Here is a 26,544-nt window from a genome sequence, read left to right on the forward strand (position 1 = left end):
GACTGACTGACTTATATACTGAGAAAAGGGAAGTGACATCACAGGAAAAGGAAGTAACACCATCTTGGATTGGGAAAAGCCCATAGACAAGTATAGGAAAAAGAAAGTAGTATAAAAGAAAAACAGTGAATGCTGGGACAAAAACATGAAGAAGACAAGATGGACACAACATGGATAGAGACAGGCAAAAGGACCAACAAAAACCCACCACCAACAACAAAAGAAGAAAAAAGGGCTACAAGTAAGTGTAGCGCGACCGGGAGCGAAATATATGCTTCCCAGAAAGCATAGTTCAAAAACACGGGGAACGGCGCTCCGAATATCGGTAGCGCGTTCCACCCGTGAGGACAGAAAGAGACGCCGCAACAGAGCGCGGCGTTACAGTAGGTCCCCTCCCCGAGGCACCAGGTTTGTCAGGATGATTGTCAAAATACAGGCGAACCAAACGGGGAGCATGGACAGAGGAAGCATCCTCCCAAGAACAGTCACTGAGGGGGTATCCTTTCCAATGGACCAAAAACTGTAGTTTTCGTCGAAAAATTCTGGAATCACAGATCTCATGGACTTCATACTCAGGCTGTCCGTTGATAGAAAGAGGAGGTGGACATTGGAACTGGCGATGGTAAGGATCAGGAACAAAGGGTTTTAACTGGGACATATGGAAAACAGGATGAACCCTCCAGGTATGAGGTAAGCGCGCGACGCACAACTACAGGATTCAGGATGTGTGAAATTCGAAAGGGCCAATAAAAACGTGGTTTGAACTTATTGGTGGAAAACCGGGATGGTAGAAATCTGGAAGAAAGCCATACCTTGTGGCCCACTTGATACAAAGGTGCGGCTTGGCGATAACGATACGCCTTTCGTTTCATAGCTTGTTTCGAAGCTAGGAGAGTTGTGTGAAGCAGGCCCTGGATTCGACGGATCTGTTGTGAAAAAGAAGTGACTGCAGGCACAGAAGAGGATGTTCGAGAAACAGTAGTGAAAGTCCTCGGATGAAATCCATAAGTACAATAAAAGGGTGTGGTCTTGGTCGCACTATGTATTGTGTTGTTATAGGAGAACTCGGCAAGAGCAAGATATTCCGACCAATTGCTTTGTGTGGCATTACAGTAACATCTCAGATACTGCTGAAGTTCTTGATTCCCTCGTTCAGTTTGCCCATTCGTTTGTGGATGGAAACCCGAGGATAAAGAAATCTCAATGTTAAAGAAGGCACAAAAGGCTCTCCAGAAAAGTGATACATATTGAGGCCCTCTGTCCGAAATGACCTCTTGAGGAAGACCATGGAGGCGAAAAATATCCCGTAGAAAAATGCGACTCATTTCTGGGGCCGTTGGTAGTTTCTTCAAGGCTGAAAAATGGGCCATCTTGATGAATGAGTCTACGGTCACCATGATTACTTGGTTACCAGAGGAGGTAGGTAGAGAGCATATGAAGATAGAGTACACCAAGGAGCGAAAGGAATCGGTAAAGGTCTTAATAAACCTGCCACCTTAGTTTGGGGTGTCTTAGTCTGGGCACAGACTGGGCATGCTGACACATAGGTTTCAGTGTCTGTCTTTAGCGAAGGCCACCAAAAAGATCGCTGAAGCAGCTCCAGGGTCTTCCTGATACCTCGATGACCGGCTATAGGAGAATCATGGCACATTTGCAGAGCTTCTGTCTGCACTTTCTTGTTAGGTAGGAAAAGAGCATGTTGATGATAGAAGTAGTTGTCCTTCTTCTGCAAAAAAGGAGTCACTCTATCCCATTCTGAAGCAGACAGAAACTGGTACTCGGATTGAATGCGTTCTTGAAAAGATTGAGTAGCTCCGATGATTCTGCTAGACTCAATAAGATGTGGAGAGGAGTTCTGGGCTATGTCAGGATATCTGCGGGATAAGGCATCTGCCACTAAATTCTGGGAACCAGGTATTTACGTGATCACGAAATCGTACTGGTTAAAGAAGAAAGCCCATCGAGCCTGGCGACTGTTGCGACACTGAAAGCTCCGAAGACACTGGAGATTACGGTGATCAGTCCTAGCTTCAAAAGGCTCTCTGGACCCCATCAGGAAATGCTTCCATTCCTTACAAGCTACTTTGAGAGTGAGTAGTTCTCGTTCCAGTACAGAATAATTTCGTTCAGCCTCTGATAGGATATGAGACAGATAAAAGTTTGATAAACCAAGAAAACATTGCGTTTCTTTAATGGACGTTGGAGAAGGGCAATCTAATATGGCACTGACCATGTCAGGATCCATGGATATTCCGTGTTGATTAATACAAAACCCGAGATACCTTACTTCAGATTTATGGAACTCACACTTCTCAGGTTTACAAAACAATTGTTTTTTATTGAGTCTTTCCAGGACTTGCAGGACATGATCTACATGGTGCTCAGGATCACGGGAATATATCAAGATATCATCCAAATAAATGACTACATATTGATTGAGTACATTAGAGAACACTGAATCCATAAATTGTTGAAAAAGAGAAGGGGCGTTGGTCAGTCCAAAGGGCATAACACGGTACTCATAGTGCCCAAAAGGGGTACAGAAAGCTGTCTTCCATTCATCTCCTTCCTTGATCCGAAGGAGATGATAGGCACCCCGTAAGTCTAATTTGGTAAATATCTTGGCTCCTTGAATGGCATCCAATATATCTCTGATTAAAGGCAGTGGATATCGATCCTTAATCGTTATTCTGTTGAGTTCACAAAAGTCCACACAAGGACGCAGATCCTTCGTCTTCTTTGGGACGAAGAAGAGAGGAGCCCCAGCGGGGGAAGTGGAAGGAGCAATCAAACCATTGTGTAAGTGCTCGTCTAAATATTCCCTTAGCACCTTCTTTTCTTGGTCTGTAAGAGAATACATTCGACCGAAGGGGACGACTTCATCAGGAATGAAAGGAATAGCACAGTCATAACTGCGATGAGGTGGCAAAATAGGATTACTAGGTTTCTGAAAAATCCTGAGGCATTCCTGATAACAATCTGGAACCCCATGGATAATATTGATAGAGTTAGTGTTATCCTTAGTTGACTGACAGGACCTTTTTGGAGTCCAATAAGAAGTAGTGGAATAACAATTATGTTGACAAAATGAAGACTTTAGGGATATAGTTCGTGTTTCCCAATTGATATAGGGGTTGTGTCGGGCTAACCAGGGAATTCCCAAAATCATGATGTGATTTGGTGAGGCTATGAGATCAAAGGCAACGTGTTCTTTATGCCCCCCAAATGTCAAACAAAGAGTAGGAGTTGAGGCCACCACAGGTCCTGAGGTTAACGGAGAGCCATCCACCGTGTGAACCTGCTCAGGAGTTTCTTTAGGAATGCGGGGAATTCCTTTACTCGTAGCCCAGGTCTCATCCAGATAGAGTCCACTGGCTCCACAATCAAGGAGAGCCAGAAGATGTTCTTCTTGATCTTGTGAACTTTGTAACTTGACTGAGAGGATAGACAGGGTGGACATGCTTTCTTTGGAGGAACATATTAATGGTACTTCAGCTCCTCCCGTCTCCTTCCTCCTTACAGGGGACGGGAGCTGGCGTTTCCCGCAGGCCTTGAGGGACGTACCGGACAACTATGGATCAGGTGGCCAGCCTTACCACAGTATAGGCAAAGTCCCCTTTGTCGTCGTTCCTCCCTTTCTGACTCTGTCAATGGCCCACAAACCAGATCTATCTGCATGGGTTCTTCATGGGGAGGTGGAGAGGCTTCAGATGGACTATCTTCCGTTCGCCGACTGCTAGCACGGAAGGTACCGGACTGGTATGGAGCTCTAGTTCTACGTCTTTCCATCTTGCGCTCTCAAAGTCTATACTCGATGTTCATAGATTGATCCATTAATTCTTTCAAAGAACAAGCTGGAGAAGAGTGTACAAGCTCATCTTTAATTTCTTCACGCAGGCCTCGGCGGAAAAGGGTTACGAAGGTGCGTTCTACCCAGGAGGTTTCAGCTGCCAGCTGTTTGAAGCGGGTTATATACTGCAGTACATCCTGATTACCCTGCTGAATGTCACATAAGGCTTCTTCAGCTGCTGCTTCTACCCCAGGTCTCTCAAACATTTGTTTGAAAACAGTCAGGAAAGCGGAATAGTTAGCCAGGACTGGGTCATCTGCAGAAACTAGGGGAGTCGCCCAAGCAAGCGCTGGACCAGACAAGGCGCTGATCAGATAGCCCACCCTAGCCTTATCCGAAGAAAACTGGAGTGGACGAAAGGCAAAGAAAACCGTCAGGGCGTCCAAAAATTCCTTCATCTTTAAAGGATCTCCGGAATATCGAGGAATAGTAGCAAATACGGGTGGTATGTCCATTGATCGGGAAGACAAGACCTGTCGTAGCGCAGTGTTCTCTGCCCGTAACTGTTGTAACTCTTCGGCTTGTTGTTGGACAGTCTGTAACATGGCTTGAGCATTTTCTGACGCCTCTCCCTGTGGATCTTCCATGGCGCTCTCGCAACGCAGAATCTTTTGGCGTTGCAATCTGTTACGTACTGCGCTGGACTTCTCACCTCTGGATTTCGGATTGGCGAATACATCAAGTCTTCTACAGGTCCTGGATACTCCCAGATAAGTGCGACCCCTTCTAGTAGCCACAATGCCGCTTGACAGGCTACGCCAAAGCAGACCGTACCCTCCAGAAGGAGTCCCAGAGGGAAAAAACCCCAACACTGGGGAAAAAACCTCTAACAGGAACTCCTGAAGGAAAACAAGAAAAAACAGGACTTGACAACAGGAAACAAAAATAGGCAAAATCCAGGGTAAAAGGCAGGAAAACAGGAACAGGCAAAAATATCCCAAAGGAAAAGCAGGAACAAAGAACAAGCAAAAATCTCCCAAGGTAAAAGCAGGAACAAAGAACAGGCAAAAATCTCCCAAGGCAAAAAAGCAGAAACAAAGAACAGGAGCGAACAGCACAACCAGAAGGAAGTGTTTGCAACGCAAGGAGGAACAAGATTGACTGACTTATATACTGAGAAAAGGGAAGTGACATCACAGGAAAAGGAAGTAACACCATCTTGGATTGGGAAAAGCCCATAGACCAGTATAGGAAAAAGAAAGTAGTATAAAAGAAAAACAGAGCATGCTGGGACAAAAACACGAAGAAGACAAGATGGACACAACATGGATAGAGACAGGCAAAAGGACCAACAAAAACCCACCACCAACAACAAAAGAAGAAAAAAGGGCTACAAGTAAGTGTAGTGCGACCGGGAGCGAAATATATGCTTCCCAGAAAGCATAGTCAAAAAACGCGGGGAACGGCGCTCTGAATATCGGTAGCGCGTTCCACCCGTGAGGACAGAAAGAGACGCCGCATCAGAGCGCGGCGTTACAGCCACAGCTTTTCGGATCACAGGTGCAGCACACCTCCATTGCTAGGAAGATGGAGCTACGGCGGAGAATCGTCAACAGGGTCAACGCAGTGGGACAGCATCCAAGAACACGGGATGACATCAGGAAGAGGGGGAACGACCTACGCGGGAAGGTGCGTTCCGTGGTATCCAGACACCAGATTGCTGTACAGAGGACTGGCGGTGGACCCCCACCTCCTCCCCCACAACTAACAACAGGGGAGGAGCAAGTCTTGGCAATCATGAATCCTGAAGGCCTCGCAGGAGTAGCAGGAGGACTGGATTCTGGCAAGTCATATCTTTACTACTTTCACCCCCCTACCTGCATGTCATCACCTACCCCCACCCTACCCCTCACCCCCATCACTCCAACACCTCACATATGCCCCACTATCACAACCCACCAATCCCAAAACCAAGCCCTGCATGCAACACCAAAGCATGGACACCCATTGCCAAAGCATGTCCAGTACAGACCCCCACACAGACCCCAAAACACCAATCACACAATGGCAAACACAACAAGGCAAGCACAGGAGTAGAGGGCAACTCACCCAATGCACAAGATCGCACACACAGATACTAAAACTATGCATTTACACCCCAACAGGACCCATACCCAACGTCACCGGACAGGAGGTGCCAGACATATCCAGTCCCCCCACAGAAGAGGCCCACAGTGATGACAGCAGCTCTGCACGCCTGGATCAAGATGACCAGCCCAGCACATCAGGGACCTCAGGCGAGTTGGTTCCCCTGCCAATGTCACAAGCCACCACAGACCCTCCCCCTAAGGAAACACCACCACAGCACCCACCCAGCGGGCCCATGCCACTGTCCCCAGGACACATCAATCAGCAGTGTGTCCACCACTACAGGGACCCCAGGCAAACCCACCAACCCAAGACAATCAGGGACCTGGGGTCAGTGGCAGTGGGCACACGGTTCAGGGGACAGAGGCACAGGATAACAGGGAAGCTGGGAGGACTGCTGTGTGACAGGGGGAGGGCAGGCCCAGGGAACCCACTCTCCACTAGGCACTCTCCAACATCATGGGAGCATACCATCATTCCCAGGAGACCATGGACATGGCACTGGCCAAGTTTCAGGAGACCCGGCGGCTGCAGGAGGAACACTACCTAGGGATCAGGGAGGACTTGAAGTCCATCAACACCACCCTGGTCACCATTGCAGGGATGCTGGCAGACCTGGCCAACACCATGAGGGACACAGTGGCACACAAAAGGGCCCCTGACACTAGCCTGGATGATGAACAGCCCTCCGCCGGCGCTAGTGGACAGGAGGCCCCGCCACAGGAACAACAGGCCACCAGCACCCCACCCCCTACAGAAGGAGAACCACCCCACAAACGGTCCCTGAGATCCAGGAACAAGACAGAGAACATTGCCAAGACCCCCGTCAGGAAAAAAGAGCCTCCTGATTGTCACCCTTCTGTCCCACTTTGTCACCCTGTCCACATTAAATTGCCATTGCTCCACTTCCTATGCCCCCTTGGACAATGCACCTGTGAGACCAAGAAACTGAACTCTACCATGGACATTCCTTCACCATCACCCCAGCCCATTGCACACACCCTCCACTTATTGGCAAAGAAATAAACACCCTTGAATCACAAATCAATCTTCAGTCAGTCTGTACTTTTACAAATGTGTAATTGCAACCTTTTGGAAATCTAGCAAAGTCAATGTTCATGTTCACATACCATGGTTACACAGTTGTTGGGCAGCAGTAAACATAGGAGAGTACCCAAAGTGGGACACAGATCTGTGAAATTGAAAGCCAAAGTGACATGTCAGTGTCCATACACAGAGGTTAAAAGGCAGATTTATGCTATGTCCTACAGTAGTATGAGATGTGAGAAGCAGTGCCATCCTCTTACTTGTGTCTCACTGGAAGTATTGCATGATGATGTTGTTTCGGTTATCTATATCTTCTTCTTCTGCCTCTTCTTCACTGTCCACAAGCTCCACAGCTGCCACAAGACCAGCATCAGGCCCATAGCTGGTTAGCAGTACCCAGGGCGGAGCCAAGAGTCAGTAACCACAAGCATCTGTCCAGAAGGTTTGTGGGTGACCAGGGCAAAAAGGAGGACTTTCCTACACTGTGTTCATAGTAGTATGAATCTTTGCCTTCTGAATCTCTGAATATAAAAGTTTCCTCTGGGTCGTGTAGTTGTCTGTACATTGCTAGTAGATCTAGATAGGTTTACGTCAGACAGTGTTAGTGTAGGCATAATTTCCATTGCTGGAGGCAGAATATAGTTGATAAATTCCTGATCACCCACATCATCCACATTGTGATCATAATGTTCCTCTGTAATGCTTTCTTCTATTTCTGTAAAGAAAATGTAATATATCTTGCATTACATTTTATTTTTAGTATGGCATATACGAGCATATGTACAAATGAAAGCATGTTAAATCTATGAAGCACTTACATTATGTTTCCAGATCATACTACTAAAGATTAAAAGTATTTTAATTTGAAAAGTCAGACTTTGATTGGACTGCAAATCCCATGCTGCATTTTTTAACATACATGTTAATGCATATTCTTGTTAAATGAGCCTAACGTGAATGTAATCTGTTTAAACAGAGTTAAATGACAATTATTAAAAACAAATGTTACAAATGTGTATTGTTTAATAAAAAAATACAATTACACTTACCTGGGTGTTGCTGAGGAGGTCCCAAGATGTCAATCTTTGCAAGGCCAGATATCATCTCAGAAGTCAGGGTGTTCTCACTATCCTCATCGATTGCTGTCTTTGATGGCTCTATGTCAACAGCTTCCTTCCTCATACTTGTCAACTTTATGGTCGTGCATGAGTGAAGATCATACCACCTTTTAGCAATACTACATGTTTTCACCCCAACAGTATTTACCCATTTTTGTATGCAGCTCACATTCTCATTTAGGTGGCTTCAGGGATGAATAAGGAGAATTTCCAAAATAACTAGTCATTATTTAATACATGCTACTCCACTAGTATAGCAATCTCATGATTTGAGAATTATTATTTTCTCTTTGTGAAAAAGTCCTGCTCCTGCCCTTCCTGACTTGTCATTTTTTCAGAATCACTGTAAGCTCCTCTGATTCTGTAAACACAGTGCAACAATGTATTTCTTGATTGTGAGGTCATCAGTATGTGTTTGAGTGCCGTTCGTAATTTAGGAACAAATCACTTTTAGCAACCAGGGCCTAATTTCTTAAAAAATGTTGCAGCACGATGCTGCGTCAAAACTGGCAGCGCTGCATCACTTCAGAAACACACGGATGTGCTGTATGTAAAACAATATGGTGCATCCCCTTTTTCCCCTAGTGTTGGCGCTACAATTAGCTGCCTAGTGCCACCGCAGGCACTATGCACCACAGTTCAAGGGCACCTGCATTACAGGGAATGATTGTTTATGTGCAGGAAGTTATCCCTTCCTGAACATAAACAATCAATAATGGCGATTTGCTAGTCCTATGTGTGCTGCACAATGGATTAATGTCACAAAAAAGAAAATGACAGGTAGGGACAAATTAAATCCTAAATTAAATAAACAGTCATTAATTCTGTTAATCCTAGATTTAATTTCTTTCTCAGATTTATTTCAAAAAATTAAATAGTAAAAAAGGAAGCTATGGTAGTGTAATCCAAAGTCTAATACACATAACATAAATTGCTGCACTATTATTTACAAAACTCATATATAAACCACAATGAGCCACACATTGCACAAAGTACAGTAACAAAACTAACAAAACATCATACCCTACACATTTAAACAGTGGTCACTATAACACAACTACCAAGGTGATCCACTTCTATTAACTCAGCCAGTGGGCTTTTAATGCACTTGACTATCACTAACTTGTGTATTTCTTTCACACAAGCGTGTATTGGTGCATTTTGAAATATTTTTTACTATATAGTCCATTAATTCGGTAAGCCCAATGTACTTGTAAGGAGAAGTCAACGCGTTTCGGCCTGTAGATTAAGGCCTCATCAGGACTGGATAAGGGCACAAGTGATTCTAAAAAACAATTAAACAGACAAAAAACAATTCTTTCAACTATACATACAATATCCTACACATATTAATCAGGTCTAGAAAGTATATGGTCTCACTGACAACAGACTATTTGGTATTTACAACCTTTCATTTGTGAACATATTAGCTCATACCAGAAGCAAGAAAAAGATAAAAAATATATAACAAATATATATAATGGTGAATCTAACTTGAATCTCAAACATCTAATGCTTTTGTACAACCCCATACAACCTAATTTACCCGTGTTTATCCTATTATGAATTAGCTTAAATGAAAAACCATCATTATATAGACTTACTTTGTGGAGAACGACAACCGGTCAAGCCCTTTAGTCATCTCACATTTCGGGCCGGTTATTGAATATATCGAAGCCGTCAAGGCTCCAAACTCTCCTGTCAGTGGGGCGAACAAAAAACCTCGTAAAAACTAAGGTTTATGTTTGAGATGCAGTTGTTCTACAAGTTGTTGAACAGGAATCACATTAAACCGCTAGTCTTACCGGCTACAGCGTTTACTAATCGCGTATCATTCTTCAACCACGTTGATTCAGGTCGCGTCTCTGCGTCAATCTGGTTGCTAAGCAACGTGGCAACGTTGCACTCATTTAAACGTAATGGCGTTACGAATAACGTCATAACGTTAAGGGCTGAAATAGCCCTCCGATCCCCGTGTTATTCAACTATGTGGATCCTTATTCACATTAACGTGAGTCAATATCGGTGGCCATCTTAGGACGGACAGCACCGTCTTATGTTAATTGCTTGCTACAAGCATAAATGTTACTGTAACTGGAGAGCTCTCAATCTCTATGTGAACACCAAGCGTTAGTGAACTTGAAAAGCGGTGGAAATAATAGGATGGAGTCAAACTAGCGAGGGCCCCCTATATTCATTTAAATAGAGGCCTCTAAATATTAAAAAGACTCTCAGAGTAATTATGTCGGCCATCTTTACTGTCCCTCATTTTAAAAGAAACAAGGACTTCCTGCCCAGGATGATTTTTGTTATTATTACCCAAAAAGAGAAATGTATCACTAAATTCTCAGGACTTTTTTTTAAAAATTAAACATTTCACCACAGACACTATATCTCCCATCGTCACAGTATCCACTCTTTCTTCGGTATTGCCATCACAATAGTGACTATACATATCAGTCCAAGGGCAATCAATATTAGCTGGTACTATAAACTATACCACACAGTCTATTGTAATCCCAAAGGAGCCAAGCCTCACTTCAAGAGTAGGTAACTCAAAAATTCAGGAACTCATTTAATTAAAGCTCACATTTCATCATCATCATTCAGACCAGTTTTTGCTGTTTGGAATTTCTCAATAAATCTTGCTTCCATTTTTAGTAATTTCTTTGTCGTTGTTGGTCCATCAGATTTAGTTTGTATTACCAATAATACTGTCCACCAGATGTCTTCTTCTGTGTGTGTGTAATCCACAAAATGTTCGACTAATGGTGCTCCTTTCACTCCACATTTAATTCGTGAACGGTGCTGCAGGATCCTGGTTTTTATTGGTTGCGAAGTCTGTCCAATATACGCTTTTCCACAAGGACACAAAATGCAATAGATCACATTTTTAGTGTTACAATTAGTAAAGTCATTTTGCACATGCACTCTGCCATTTATTTTAACCTCTTTGGTATCTTGCGTGTATTTACATGCCAGACATTTGCCACATCTAAAGTGCCCTTGGATTGCTGGTAGTTGTAACAGGGATCTCAAATCTTTTTTCTTTTTTTCTAGTTGTTTTTGCACTGCCTTAACCAATTGATCTTTCAGACTTCGTGCCTTCTTAAACGAAAAAAGTGGTTTGTCTATATTCAATTCACTGATTATTTTCCAATTACGTTCAATAATAGATCGTATTTTATTTGCCTTAGGGCTAAATGTGATCACACATGTTAAAGGTACATCTTTTGTCTTTTCTTTTGGGACCAATAATGTTTCCCTAGGAGTAAACCATGCCCTTTTCGCTGCATTCTTAACCAATTTTTTGGGGTACCCTCTCTCAATAAGTTTCCTAGTCAATTCTTCCGCATTGTCAAAATAATCAGTTTTTTCTGTACAATTCCTCCTGATTCTCAAAAATTGCCCATAAGGTAAATTTTCTTTGAGTGTCCGTGGATGTCCACTGGAGAAATGTAACAAAGTGTTACGGTCAGTAGTTTTTTTATATAAACTGACTGCTAGTTTACCATTTTTGTTCCATATCCATAGATCAAGGAAATTAATTTTGGTTTTGTCCTTACTCATAGTAAAATTGAAATCGACTGTGCGGTGGTTTAGCCAGTCATGGAAAGCTTTTAAAGTTTCCTCTGATCCTTGCCATACCATCAGGATGTCATCGATGTATCGAAACCAGTGGTTAATATGCTCCCTAAAAGGGTTAGTTTGAGGATAAACCCATTTGTGTTCGAAATAATCCATCACTAGGTTAGCGACCTCTGGGGCAAAGCTACAGCCCATCGCTACGCCTTTAACTTGGCGATATAACTGATCGTTATATATAAAAAAGTTGTTTTTTAAGCAAAGAGTTGCTAACTCTACTAGGAATTCCGTGGGCGGAGTGTGAGGCATAATGTTATTGTTCAAAGTCTTTCTGATAATTTCAATAGCTTCGTCTTGCGGAATGTTAGTATACAATGACTCAATGTCAAACGTAACCAACAGCTGACTGTTCTCCTCAAATGTTAAATTTTCCAACTTGTTGATAATATCCATGGAATCCCTTACATAAGCTGATGTCTTAATCACAGCAGGTTTTATGAATGCATCAACAAATTGAGCAAGAGGTTCTAGGATGGAGCCACACGCTGATACTATTGGTCTCCCTGGTGGATGCTCAGCATTTTTATGGATCTTAGGGAGCATATAAAAACAAGGGGTTCTTGCGTCAGATTGGCTCAAAAAGTTAAACTCTTTTTTACCAATCCAACCTTGTTCTTCCGCTTTAACCAGAAGTAAATCAATTTGTCTCCCAACCTGTTTAGGTGTATCATCTTGTATTTCCCGATAATGAAGAGGGTTACTCAATTGTCTCATGGCTTCCAAGTTGTACTGTTCTTTATCCCAAATTATGATCCCACCTCCTTTATCTGCCGGTTTTATGATTATTTCTTGGTTGTCAGCCAACTCTTTTATGGATTCTTTTTCTATTTTAGAGCAATTATCATTGAAATGAATTCTTTTAGAGTTAAGTAAATCTAGTTCCTTCAGAACCACATTTTCAAATACTCTAATTTCTTCAGGTAACTCATTTCTCTCTGGTAAAAAACTCGATTTTGGTCTAAAGCCACTGTCTTCAATTCCATCCTGTATAGGAGTTATACTAAAAAAAGCTCTCAATCTAACCTTACGTAGAAATTGCAGTATTTCTATTTTACTTTCAACCGAGTCTTGGTTCTTAATAGGGACAAAAGACAATCCTTTACTTAGCACATGTTTTTCTATTTGTGTAAGAGAGTGTGAAGACAAATTGTAAATAGGAATTGAATCCTCAGATTGCATTACTGTCGTCTGTAGGCTCTCCTCCTGGTTCGAAACAAATTTTGCTCTTGAAATTGTCCTCTGGAGTTGCCTCCCCCTCTCCACCCTCTGCGGCTGCCTCTGCCTAAAAAAGGTTGTGCCGTAGAGTAAGCACCTTGTATCTCTGGTTCAGATTCAGACGAAGTATCTGAAAAAGTAATGAATTTTTTGCGTGATCTTGTCTGCAACTGAAGGTTAAGATTATTAGGGTTGTTGTTTCTATAGAAGTCTTCTCTTAAATATGGATAAGTATTTAGAATATCAAAATTCTTTATATCTCGTGCTAGTTTAGTTATCTTTTGATGGATTGTATTGGTTTTAAAGTCTGAAATAGTTTTATTCACTACTTCCAACAATTGTTGGGCATTCTGTATGGTGTTATCTGCTGAAATCTCTTGTTCCAAATCTGCTATTTCTTTTAACTCACATTCACTGATCCTTAGAGCTGTTTCAACCGACAAAGCTAACCAATCACGGGAGCATTTGGTGCCTACTCCACTAAATTGTGACAAATATTTAGGGTCACCAATAAAGATCACAGGAATATTTTTAACCTGTAGACCTAACGGAATTGTATTATTTTTTAGATGTTCAAGTAAGACCTGCGCATGTAATTGGGTTCGTGTATTTTTCTTTTTCAGCTGTTTTAATCTCTCTATTTTATCTAGTTTCGGTGTCTCACTTAATGGAGATTCCCCACTAAGAAGTGAAGGTAATTCCAAAAGTTTTGATATTTGTTCATCTGTATAGCTAACTGTTTGATGATCTGACATATTATCTATTTAGTATGTGAAATACACTCTTTTACACTTTCTAGGCTGTTAGTGGCACTCTATCTCATACACCACCAATTGCATCCAGTCCTGAGAATTTAGTGATACATTTCTCTTTTTGGGTAATAATAACAAAAATCATCCTGGGCAGGAAGTCCTTGTTTCTTTTAAAATGAGGGACAGTAAAGATGGCCGACATAATTACTCTGAGAGTCTTTTTAATATTTAGAGGCCTCTATTTAAATGAATATAGGGGGCCCTCGCTAGTTTGACTCCATCCTATTATTTCCACCGCTTTTCAAGTTCACTAACGCTTGGTGTTCACATAGAGATTGAGAGCTCTCCAGTTACAGTAACATTTATGCTTGTAGCAAGCAATTAACATAAGACGGTGCTGTCCGTCCTAAGATGGCCACCGATATTGACTCACGTTAATGTGAATAAGGATCCACATAGTTGAATAACACGGGGATCGGAGGGCTATTTCAGCCCTTAACGTTATGACGTTATTCGTAACGCCATTACGTTTAAATGAGTGCAACGTTGCCACGTTGCTTATCAACCAGATTGACGCAGAGACGCGACCTGAATCAACGTGGTTGAAGAATGATACGCGATTAGTAAACGCTGTAGCCGGTAAGACTAGCGGTTTAATGTGATTCCTGTTCAACAACTTGTAGAACAACTGCATCTCAAACATAAACCTTAGTTTTTACGAGGTTTTTGTTCGCCCCACTGACAGGAGAGTTTGGAGCCTTGACGGCTTCGATATATTCAATAACCGGCCCGAAATGTGAGATGACTAAAGGGCTTGACCGGTTGTCGTTCTCCACAAAGTAAGTCTATATAATGATGGTTTTTCATTTAAGCTAATTCATAATAGGATAAACACGGGTAAATTAGGTTGTATGGGGTTGTACAAAAGCATTAGATGTTTGAGATTCAAGTTAGATTCACCATTATATATATTTGTTATATATTTTTTATCTTTTTCTTGCTTCTGGTATGAGCTAATATGTTCACAAATGAAAGGTTGTAAATACCAAATAGTCTGTTGTCAGTGAGACCATATACTTTCTAGACCTGATTAATATGTGTAGGATATTGTATGTATAGTTGAAAGAATTGTTTTTTGTCTGTTTAATTGTTTTTTAGAATCACTTGTGCCCTTATCCAGTCCTGATGAGGCCTTAATCTACAGGCCGAAACGCGTTGACTTCTCCTTACAAGTACATTGGGCTTACCGAATTAATGGACTATATAGTAAAAAATATTTCAAAATGCACCAATACACGCTTGTGTGAAAGAAATACACAAGTGAGTGATAGTCAAGTGCATTAAAAGCCCACTGGCTGAGTTAATAGAAGTGGATCACCTTGGTAGTTGTGTTATAGTGACCACTGTTTAAATGTGTAGGGTATGATGTTTTGTTAGTTTTGTTACTGTACTTTGTGCAATGTGTGGCTCATTGTGGTTTATATATGAGTTTTGTAAATAATAGTGCAGCAATTTATGTTATGTGTATTAGACTTTGGATTACACTACCATAGCTTCCTTTTTTACTATTTAATTTTTTGAAATAAATCTGAGAAAGAAATTAAATCTAGGATTAACAGAATTAATGACTGTTTATTTAATTTAGGATTTAATTTGTCCCTACCTGTCATTTTCTTTTTTGTGACGTTGTATTAACCCTAGATAGGGTAGGGTGATAGGGTTCCCCCTGTGGATTTGCAGATTTGTATTACACCTTGTTAGGTGTGAGGGTTTTATTAAGATATATGAGTGATATCTGACCCCCACTATGTGGAGGTCCAAATAGGTATTATATAGTTCTAAAAAGGATGCAATTGGTGGTGTATGAGATAGAGTGCCACTAACAGCCTAGAAAGTGTAAAAGAGTGTATTTCACATACTAAATAGATAATATGTCAGATCATCAAACAGTTAGCTATACAGATGAACAAATATCAAAACTTTTGGAATTACCTTCACTTCTTAGTGGGGAATCTCCATTAAGTGAGACACCGAAACTAGATAAAATAGAGAGATTAAAACAGCTGAAAAAGAAAAATACACGAACCCAATTACATGCGCAGGTCTTACTTGAACATCTAAAAAATAATACAATTCCGTTAGGTCTACAGGTTAAAAATATTCCTGTGATCTTTATTGGTGACCCTAAATATTTGTCACAATTTAGTGGAGTAGGCACCAAATGCTCCCGTGATTGGTTAGCTTTGTCGGTTGAAACAGCTCTAAGGATCAGTGAATGTGAGTTAAAAGAAATAGCAGATTTGGAACAAGAGATTTCAGCAGATAACACCATACAGAATGCCCAACAATTGTTGGAAGTAGTGAATAAAACTATTTCAGACTTTAAAACCAATACAATCCATCAAAAGATAACTAAACTAGCACGAGATATAAAGAATTTTGATATTCTAAATACTTATCCATATTTAAGAGAAGACTTCTATAGAAACAACAACCCTAATAATCTTAACCTTCAGTTGCAGACAAGATCACGCAAAAAATTCATTACTTTTTCAGATACTTCGTCTGAATCTGAACCAGAGATACAAGGTGCTTACTCTACGGCACAACCTTTTTTAGGCAGAGGCAGCCGCAGAGGGTGGAGAGGGGGAGGCAACTCCAGAGGACAATTTCAAGAGCAAAATTTGTTTCGAACCAGGAGGAGAGCCTACAGACGACAGTAATGCAATCTGAGGATTCAATTCCTATTTACAATTTGTCTTCACACTCTCTTACACAAATAGAAAAACATGTGCTAAGTAAAGGATTGTCTTTTGTCCCTATTAAGAACCAAGACTCGGTTGAAAGTAAAATAGAAATACTGCAATTTCTACGTAAGGTTAGATTGAGAGCTTTTTTTAGTATAACTCCTATACAGGATGGAATTGAAGACAGTGGCTTTAGACCAAAATCGAGTTTTTTACCAGAGAGAAATGAGTTACCTGAAGAAATTAGAGTATTTGAAAATGTGGTTCTGAAGGAACTAGATTTACTTAACTCTAAAAGAATTCATTTCAATGATAATTGCTCTAAAATAGAAAAAGAAGCCATAAAAGAGTTGGCTGACAACCAAGAAATAATCATAAAACCGGCAGATAAAGGAGGTGGGATCATAATTTGGGATAAAGAACAGTACAACTTGGAAGCCATGAGACAATTGAGTAACCCTCTTCATTATCGGGAAATACAAGATGATACACCTAAACAGGTTGGGAGACAAATTGATTTACTTCTGGTTAAAGCGGAAGAACAAGGTTGGATTGGTAAAAAAGAGTTTAACTTTTTGAGCCAATCTGACGCAAGAACCCCTTGTTTTTATATGCTCCCTAAGATCCATAAAAATGCTGAGCATCCACCAGGGAGACCAATAGTATCAGCGTGTGGCTCCATCCTAGAACCTCTTGCTCAATTTGTTGATGCATTCATAAAACCTGCTGTGATTAAGACATCAGCTTATGTAAGGGATTCCATGGATATTATCAACAAGTTGGAAAATTTAACATTTGAGGAGAACAGTCAGCTGTTGGTTACGTTTGACATTGAGTCATTGTATACTAACATTCCGCAAGACGAAGCTATTGAAATTATCAGAAAGACTTTGAACAATAACATTATGCCTCACACTCCGCCCACGGAATTCCTAGTAGAGTTAGCAACTCTTTGCTTAAAAAACAACTTTTTTATATATAACGATCAGTTATATCGCCAAGTTAAAGGCGTAGCGATGGGCTGTAGCTTTGCCCCAGAGGTCGCTAACCTAGTGATGGATTATTTCGAACACAAATGGGTTTATCCTCAAACTAACCCTTTTAGGGAGCATATTAACCACTGGTTTCGATACATCGATGACATCCTGATGGTATGGCAAGGATCAGAGGAAACTTTAAAAGCTTTCCATGACTGGCTAAACCACCGCACAGTCGATTTCAATTTTACTATGAGTAAGGACAAAACCAAAATTAATTTCCTTGATCTATGGATATGGAACAAAAATGGTAAACTAGCAGTCAGTTTATATAAAAAAACTACTGACCGTAACACTTTGTTACATTTCTCCAGTGGACATCCACGGACACTCAAAGAAAATTTACCTTATGGGCAATTTTTGAGAATCAGGAGGAATTGTACAGAAAAAACTGATTATTTTGACAATGCGGAAGAATTGACTAGGAAACTTATTGAGAGAGGGTACCCCAAAAAATTGGTTAAGAATGCAGCGAAAAGGGCATGGTTTACTCCTAGGGAAACATTATTGGTCCCAAAAGAAAAGACAAAAGATGTACCTTTAACATGTGTGATCACATTTAGCCCTAAGGCAAATAAAATACGATCTATTATTGAACGTAATTGGAAAATAATCAGTGAATTGAATATAGACAAACCACTTTTTTCGTTTAAGAAGGCACGAAGTCTGAAAGATCAATTGGTTAAGGCAGTGCAAAAACAACCAGAAAAAAAGAAAAAAGATTTGAGATCCCTGTTACAACTACCAGCAATCCAAGGGCACTTTAGATGTGGCAAATGTCTGGCATGTAAATACACGCAAGATACCAAAGAGGTTAAAATAAATGGCAGAGTGCATGTGCAAAATGACTTTACTAATTGTAACACTAAAAATGTGATCTATTGCATTTTGTGTCCTTGTGGAAAAGCGTATATTGGACAGACTTCGCAACCAATAAAAACCAGGATCCTGCAGCACCGTTCACGAATTAAATGTGGAGTGAAAGGAGCACCATTAGTCGAACATTTTGTGGATTACACACACACAGAAGAAGACATCTGGTGGACAGTATTATTGGTAATACAAACTAAATCTGATGGACCAACAACGACAAAGAAATTACTAAAAATGGAAGCAAGATTTATTGAGAAATTCCAAACAGCAAAAACTGGTCTGAATGATGATGATGAAATGTGGGCTTTAATTAAATGAGTTCCTGAATTTTTGAGTTACCTACTCTTGAAGTGAGGCTTGGCTCCTTTGGGATTACAATAGACTGTGTGGTATAGTTTATAGTACCAGCTAATATTGATTGCCCTTGGACTGATATGTATAGTCACTATTGTGATGGCAATACCGAAGAAAGAGTGGATACTGTGACGATGGGAGATTTTGGGCCTGATTCTAACTTTGGAGGACAGTGTTAAACCGTCCCAAAAGTGGCGGATATACCACCTACCGTATTACGAGTCCATTATATCCTATGGAACTCGTAATACGGTAGGTGGTATATCCGCCACTTTTGGGACGGTTTAACACCGTCCTCCAAAGTTAGAATCAGGCCCATAGTGTCTGTGGTGAAATGTTTAATTTTTAAAAAAAAGTCCTGAGAATTTAGTGATACATTTCTCTTTTTGGGTAATAATAACAAAAATCATCCCGGGCAGGAAGTCCTTGTTTCTTTTAAAATGAGGGACAGTAAAGATGGCCGACATAATTACTCTGAGAGTCTTTTTAATATTTAGAGGCCTCTATTTAAATGAATATAGGGGGCCCTCGCTAGTTTGACTCCATCCTATTATTTCCACCGCTTTTCAAGTTCACTAACGCTTGGTGTTCACATAGAGATTGAGAGCTCTCCAGTTACAGTAACATTTATGCTTGTAGCAAGCAATTAACATAAGACGGTGCTGTCCGTCCTAAGATGGCCACCGATATTGACTCACGTTAATGTGAATAAGGATCCACATAGTTGAATAACACGGGGATCGGAGGGCTATTTCAGCCCTTAACGTTATGACGTTATTCGTAACGCCATTACGTTTAAATGAGTGCAACGTTGCCACGTTGCTTAGCAACCAGATTGACGCAGAGACGCGACCTGAATCAACGTGGTTGAAGAATGATACGCGATTAGTAAACGCTGTAGCCGGTAAGACTAGCGGTTTAATGTGATTCCTGTTCAACAACTTGTAGAACAACTGCATCTCAAACATAAACCTTAGTTTTTACGAGGTTTTTGTTCGCCCCACTGACAGGAGAGTTTGGAGCCTTGACGGCTTCGATATATTCAATAACCGGCCCGAAATGTGAGATGACTAAAGGGCTTGACCGGTTGTCGTTCTCCACAAAGTAAGTCTATATAATGATGGTTTTTCATTTAAGCTAATTCATAATAGGATAAACACGGGTAAATTAGGTTGTATGGGGTTGTACAAAAGCATTAGATGTTTGAGATTCAAGTTAGATTCACCATTATATATATTTGTTATATATTTTTTATCTTTTTCTTGCTTCTGGTATGAGCTAATATGTTCACAAATGAAAGGTTGTAAATACCAAATAGTCTGTTGTCAGTGAGACCATATACTTTCTAGACCTGATTAATATGTGTAGGATATTGTATGTATAGTTGAAAGAATTTTTTTTTGTCTGTTTAATTGTTTTTTAGAATCACTTGTGCCCTTATCCAGTCCTGATGAGGCCTTAATCTACAGGCCGAAACGCGTTGACTTCTCCTTACAAGTACATTGGGCTTACCGAATTAATGGACTATATAGTAAAAAATATTTCAAAATGCACCAATACACGCTTGTGTGAAAGAAATACACAAGTGAGTGATAGTCAAGTGCATTAAAAGCCCACTGGCTGAGTTAATAGAAGTGGATCACCTTGGTAGTTGTGTTATAGTGACCACTGTTTAAATGTGTAGGGTATGATGTTTTGTTAGTTTTGTTACTGTACTTTGTGCAATGTGTGGCTCATTGTGGTTTATATATGAGTTTTGTAAATAATAGTGCAGCAATTTATGTTATGTGTATTAGACTTTGGATTACACTACCATAGCTTCCTTTTTTACTATTTAATTTTTTGAAATAAATCTGAGAAAGAAATTAAATCTAGGATTAACAGAATTAATGACTGTTTATTTAATTTAGGATTTAATTTGTCCCTACCTGTCATTTTCTTTTTTGTGACGTTGTATTAACCCTAGATAGGGTAGGGTGATAGGGTTCCCCCTGTGGATTTGCACAATGGATTAATAACATAACTAATATTGTAAATGAAATTCACCCGATGGGAAAATGTGTGTGGCAACAGCTTGGTATATAGGTTGGCGATCTGGGTATGGACTCACTACTGAATGTAATAACACTATAAATATTAATAATAATAATCATAATGAATGTCATACTAATTTTTAAGTTTTTTTTTAGCTATTTGTAGTAGAGGCTTAAGTTGTAATTGCAGATAGAAGAAGTTGTCAAATTGTGCTCAATGAAATGAAAGCAGTAACCTATAAAGACATGAAAAGCCTTATAGAAGAATTAAAAAAAAGTCAGGAATGATGGAGAAAATGTTATAGTAGTGTAATTTGATAAGTGTTTTTATATGATTAGCAGTAGTGTGAGTGTAGGCGAATTTTTACATGTTAAAAATGTTTTCTAATTTAAATGTATATTTGTGTGCTCTTGAGGAAGCAATGCCTGGGTGTTACTTTATTTTGTAACTTTCCAAGGCTATGTGCCAATGCCCTGTGTATGTCATTCATTAGTTGAACAAGCCATTGCTGTGTTACATAAAATGTCAATTTGTTTCCTTAATTGGTTGTGCATAACCTAACCAATGAGATGTACTGTGAGGTAGGTGTCGCTAGAAGTATCTTGTTCACCAGAACATTGTTTGGTTTATGTGTTTGCAAAATTGCTAGCCCAACCCTGTAATATTATACCAAGCCATGAAATGTGTGTAGCTTCTGTACCGTGAAACATTATAAAAGTTGCTTTATTTGGGGAAAAGCCAACTGTTCTTTCTGGGAACAGACTCTATGCCATACTGATTTGTATTTATTCTTTCTTTATTTAGTTTATGCTAATTTCTAAATGATCAACTTATTGTTATTTTCTTTTGTAATGATCACATTTTTAAATAAAGCCACAATATTTTAACTTGGAAGCTGGTGTCTCCAAAGTGTATTTATTAGCCTTGGACTAAGTCTTGCAAAGATTCACTAAGCCTTACAAAGGCACAGCCATTCCCAATCTTGAACATGAACCCTCTTCATTAGTTAATTAGAGTGTTGACAGCCTTCAGTACTATGGCACAAGAAAAGCGAAATGGAGGAAAGGGACTTGCACATGAGGGCGTCCTATTTGTCCCATGAAAGAGTAGATCTGTGTGCTTCCAGGCGTAGGCAGAAAAATGTGCTTTAAGCCATGCAGAGAGATTGATGTGATTTCCGTCATTTGTGGGTGGGCAACATTTGGATATCCATGTTACTACCTTGCATGAACCCTGATCTCTCTCTTCATTATGTCTTGAGTATCAATTGGAGGGCTGTAATATTATCTAGAGTAGAGCTGTTAAATTTGAAATTTGCCTGTTCCAACACAATGATGTTATTGACCTCCGCCCACTCTTGGAGATGGATTAGCAAAGATTTAGCAAAAATATATCCTATTGAGTCAAGGAGTGCTATTTGCCTGTAATTATTAGGGAGGGCTGAAGAGCCTTTCTTATGCAGAGGTAAAATAATACTACCTCTCCAAGATGAAGGAATTAAATTAGATCGATAAGCATAGGTAATAAAAGGAGCCAAATAGTCTGACCATAGGTCTCCCTTCGATTGTGTAATAGATATTGGAATTTGGCAAGGGCCCCTAGCTCCCAATGGTCTTGTATTATGTATGATCTATTTCATCTGGGCCCTTCAGGTACTTACTAACTCTCCCCCTTCAGTGGGGGTAACCATGAAGGGTAGGAAATCCTCATTAGCTGGATGCATAATGCCTAAAACATACAAGCACCACTCACTAGTTGGCATTGGGGTCATTTGAGGTCTGATTATACTCTCAAGTTAAAATATTAATTATGTTCCAAAACCTTATGGAGTCTTTTTTTACAGCAGCTTCCTGCAGACCTGTCCAGATCTTATCAAACTGCTGCTTTTTCACAGTTGCATTCCATCCTGTTCAGCATCCTTTTTAGTAATTCTATTGTTTTCCTTCTTCCCCTTGAGAATGATTAAAATTGCTGTCCTTGCAATTTGTTAATTAATTTATTAAAACTAAGATCTTCATGGACAATTTTAAGAGATTTATTATGTACCCGAGATGCCCCACGTGGTAGGAAGTTTTCTGCTACCAGGACCTGAACACCTTTATAAAAAAAAGCCACCAAGATTACATCCCTGTTAGTGTTAATATGCAAATTATTTATTAACAAATCTATTAACTTTCCTTTCTTGGAAGTGTTCAAATGTACTTTCCCATTCACTACACTAAGGTGCATTGTGTCAGCCTTAAAATTCCAGGGTAAGGGCTCTTCTGGGGCTAACCTGATATTGAGACATTATTTTATAATTGTTCCACAAGGAGTCCAGTATCTCAAGGTTAGTTAGCAAACTGCACATTTCGAAAGAAGTAAGACTACAATCAATTAAGGAAGACTTTTTACTACTCTTCTACATGGATTTGACAGGAATGTCATTGGGCAATCTCCCATTTATGATCATATACCCAGTACCCGTACATGCACACAGGAGAAGCTTCTCTGTTTTATCAACTCTGCAGAATGGGGGAAGTAGGGGACTCAGTATATTTAAGCCTTCCTCCCTATCCATATTTCCATATAGACTGACAGCATGATTGGAGATTTTAGCATTGAAATTCCCCACAATTAACAGTTCAGCAATATTCTCTCCTTCCATAATTTGAACTAAGGGAGAGTCATGAGAAGAGCCAGGAGGAATAAAAAGTAAAAAAAATAAACACTGAACTAACTTCAAGCTCTCCATACCCCTGCAAATAATGATAAACATTGTAGAAGATTCAAAGCATGAGTAAATGATTTGTATGACCATATGTGTTTTGCGCTAAGAAGCATAGCAATCCCTCCAGTGGCATGTCCTTTCTTTAAAATTTTAGTAGGACAGCCAATAACAAAATAATTTGTGCAATCAAAAGGCATCTCACACATGTCTCTTGCAAACAGATGAGGTCTGCACCCAGAAGAGCCAAATAGCTAAGCTTTTGGGATCTGGTGGAACAACTAGATAATACAATCCCCAGAAGCAATCATACCATCACCATTAATTTGGCTTTTTTTAAGAAAATCTCCTTCTGTGCCATGCCAATTTCCAAAGGCACATCACTGTCATTACCCTTAATTGTATCAAGGTTTGCCAGGCACCTTTCTCAATAGAGGCAATTACAATATTATAAAATCAGATTTGCAATAGCCTTGGAATTAAAAAACACCCTAGATCTTTTCACATTTACAGAAATCACTAGATAAACTGACAGAAGAGCATTACTTCTTATCATTCTTAGAGAGCCAATATCAGATAAACATTTTAATAGCAGTGAACGATTCAAAAGAGAAATGACATCATCAACTAAAATAATTATATCAAGGGTCATAGGAAGATTCTCCATTTCTAAGCCAGAATAAAATGAAATGGAGGTGAACTAATCACTAGGATGACTGTGTGACATGTTTCGATAAGAAACATCAGCCTTTGGGTCCAAGGCCTAGATATCCTTCTTTCCCATCGGCAGACAAACTCCTCTGTCTGATTGTGCAAAGTGGACATTGTTCTCTGAAAGGAAAGGAGATTCAGAGCTGTCCAGGTTCTTTATAACCAGTTCCTGAGTAGGTGATTTAGCACCAACAACCAGTGGTGAGATGTTAGGAGACATCACCAATAAAGTGGCAGATTGCACTCTGCTAGAAGGACTTATAAGAACTACCAGACCATCTATGTGATCTGTCTGTCGAGGTGGATCTAGATCAAATCTTACTTTCCTTGGTAGCTTTTTATAGATCATGCATAGTTTCCTCTTGACAGTTTTCTTCTCACCTATCACAGTCGAGGTATTACCTGACGATGTATTATTATTACAGGGGGCTTACTTTTTCTTCTGGTAAAAATGGGGGAAGAAGCTTGATGCATATTTTAAGATGGACTACTTGGGTGTCTGCTGGATATCCCAGATCTTCTGGGAGCTTAAATAACTCCTCGAGTAGAGGAGAATCTAACTCACTTTCACTAGAGTTTACATTCGGGGGAGAGCCTAATTATAAATCTTAAGTAGTGGGCAACTGACGTGGAGTCTAATTTCCTTTTAGTTCTTTAAATGTGCTTTTGATCTGTTTCCACCAGTCCTACTACTTCAGTGGGAAGTTCTTTGAGAATAACAGTTAAAATGTCAAGTATATAATCCAAGCTAACTGTTTTTTTCTGCAGTAAACTCAAGATTTTAAATAAAATCTGTTGCAAGCCACACAGAGCTTCAAAATATTGTATACAGTCCCCAGGGAGCCGAGTCAAAACATTCATATTAAATTCTGGAGATCTCAATAAATGTGGAACTGAAGTAGTAGGTGTAATACAAATGTGTTGCGTTGGCTCTTATTGTACCAATGAGGCTGCTAAATTTGGGCGGCAGCATCACATGAATTGTGGGGAACTGAGTCCAATCCCACATCAAGTGACAACTGTTGGCCTAACCTGTTTCATGCCAGCTAGCAGCACCTCATCTCTGCCCAAGGGCAGCGAGGATTTGTGGCAACCGGGCGCATGACATTATGACCTCAGGGAAATTGTTGTAGATCAGATCTCATCCTTTTCTCTGAGTTACATTAGTCTCACACATGCAAGCATAAACAGAAGCAGGAAATGATTCAGTAAGATTTATTTAATTATCCGCGTCTTAGATAAAATAACATGACATGCAATAATTAGAGTGATGAAACATAGTAGAAGCAAAATGGTGACAAGAAAAGTGAAACACAGGAAAAGTCCCACCATACTGCAACTATGCACAATATATGTAATTCTTACCAAAGCTATGTGAGAGCACAGCAGGACAAGTCCTAATCCACCCTTAACTATTCCCTCTGGGAAGACATCACCCCCATACTTGAGTATGACAATAGTGGAGAAGCCTGTTATCTATAGAGACACCATCCTCACGTGGGCCTAGAAACCAGTGGCCTCAGTGCGTAGCTGTAGAAAAGTCAGACAGCCTTCAGTCGTAGTCACCTGGTTGGAACTTCCCTCTAACGTGCATGGGACAGTGAAATGTTTTTATAATACAACAACTGATGTTCTGGAAAAGTGTCCCCAGGTACAAATACGTGTGTATCTGTGAATGTTAGAGACGCAGAGCACCACTTTTACTGACAATCCTATCTTGCTGCAGCACAGAGTGAAAGAATGGCATAGTAAGAAATGTAATGCTTTCCTAGGCGAAAGGACAAGATAAAGGAAAATAAAACACCACCACGAATGTGGTAAATTCTAAAAGAATACAATTAAATGTTATAAGGCTAAAGGGCATAGGCAGCAAGCCTAGTTGCTAAAATTACGTGCCTAGAGGCATCACTAATATGGCTCTGCAACAAAATAAAGACATTGGTATTTTATTGTCTGGAACTGCAGTGGTCAAGGTAGAGGTCAGGGTTGAAGAAGTTGCAAGCCTAGAGTTGCTCAAGGGTAGAAAAGTAGAATGCATGAAATCTGGCAAAATATAATCCTAAACTATGGGAGTAGCTGCAACAACAGACAGATCCACTGTTTTACTTGCTGAATCATCTTCCTTTGATATTTGCTGAGTGGAAGACTGGATGGACAAATGTAAATCAGACAACCCCATTAGTCTTTAGGCATTACTACATTCAGGCTCTAACAAGTCCAAGGCAGTTCTAACAAAATGAGCAGAAATAAAAAGGAGCCCTTTAAGTGATTTAATGTGGTTAGCTTTATTCCTGAGGGGAGTTTGATTTAGTTTTTTTGGTGCTTTCTTACAAAGCTTAGCCTCCCCAACCTCAATTGTTTTGCAG

The sequence above is a fragment of the Pleurodeles waltl genome, chromosome 5, assembly GCF_031143425.1.
Source record: "Pleurodeles waltl isolate 20211129_DDA chromosome 5, aPleWal1.hap1.20221129, whole genome shotgun sequence".
NCBI lineage: Eukaryota > Metazoa > Chordata > Amphibia > Caudata > Salamandridae > Pleurodeles > Pleurodeles waltl.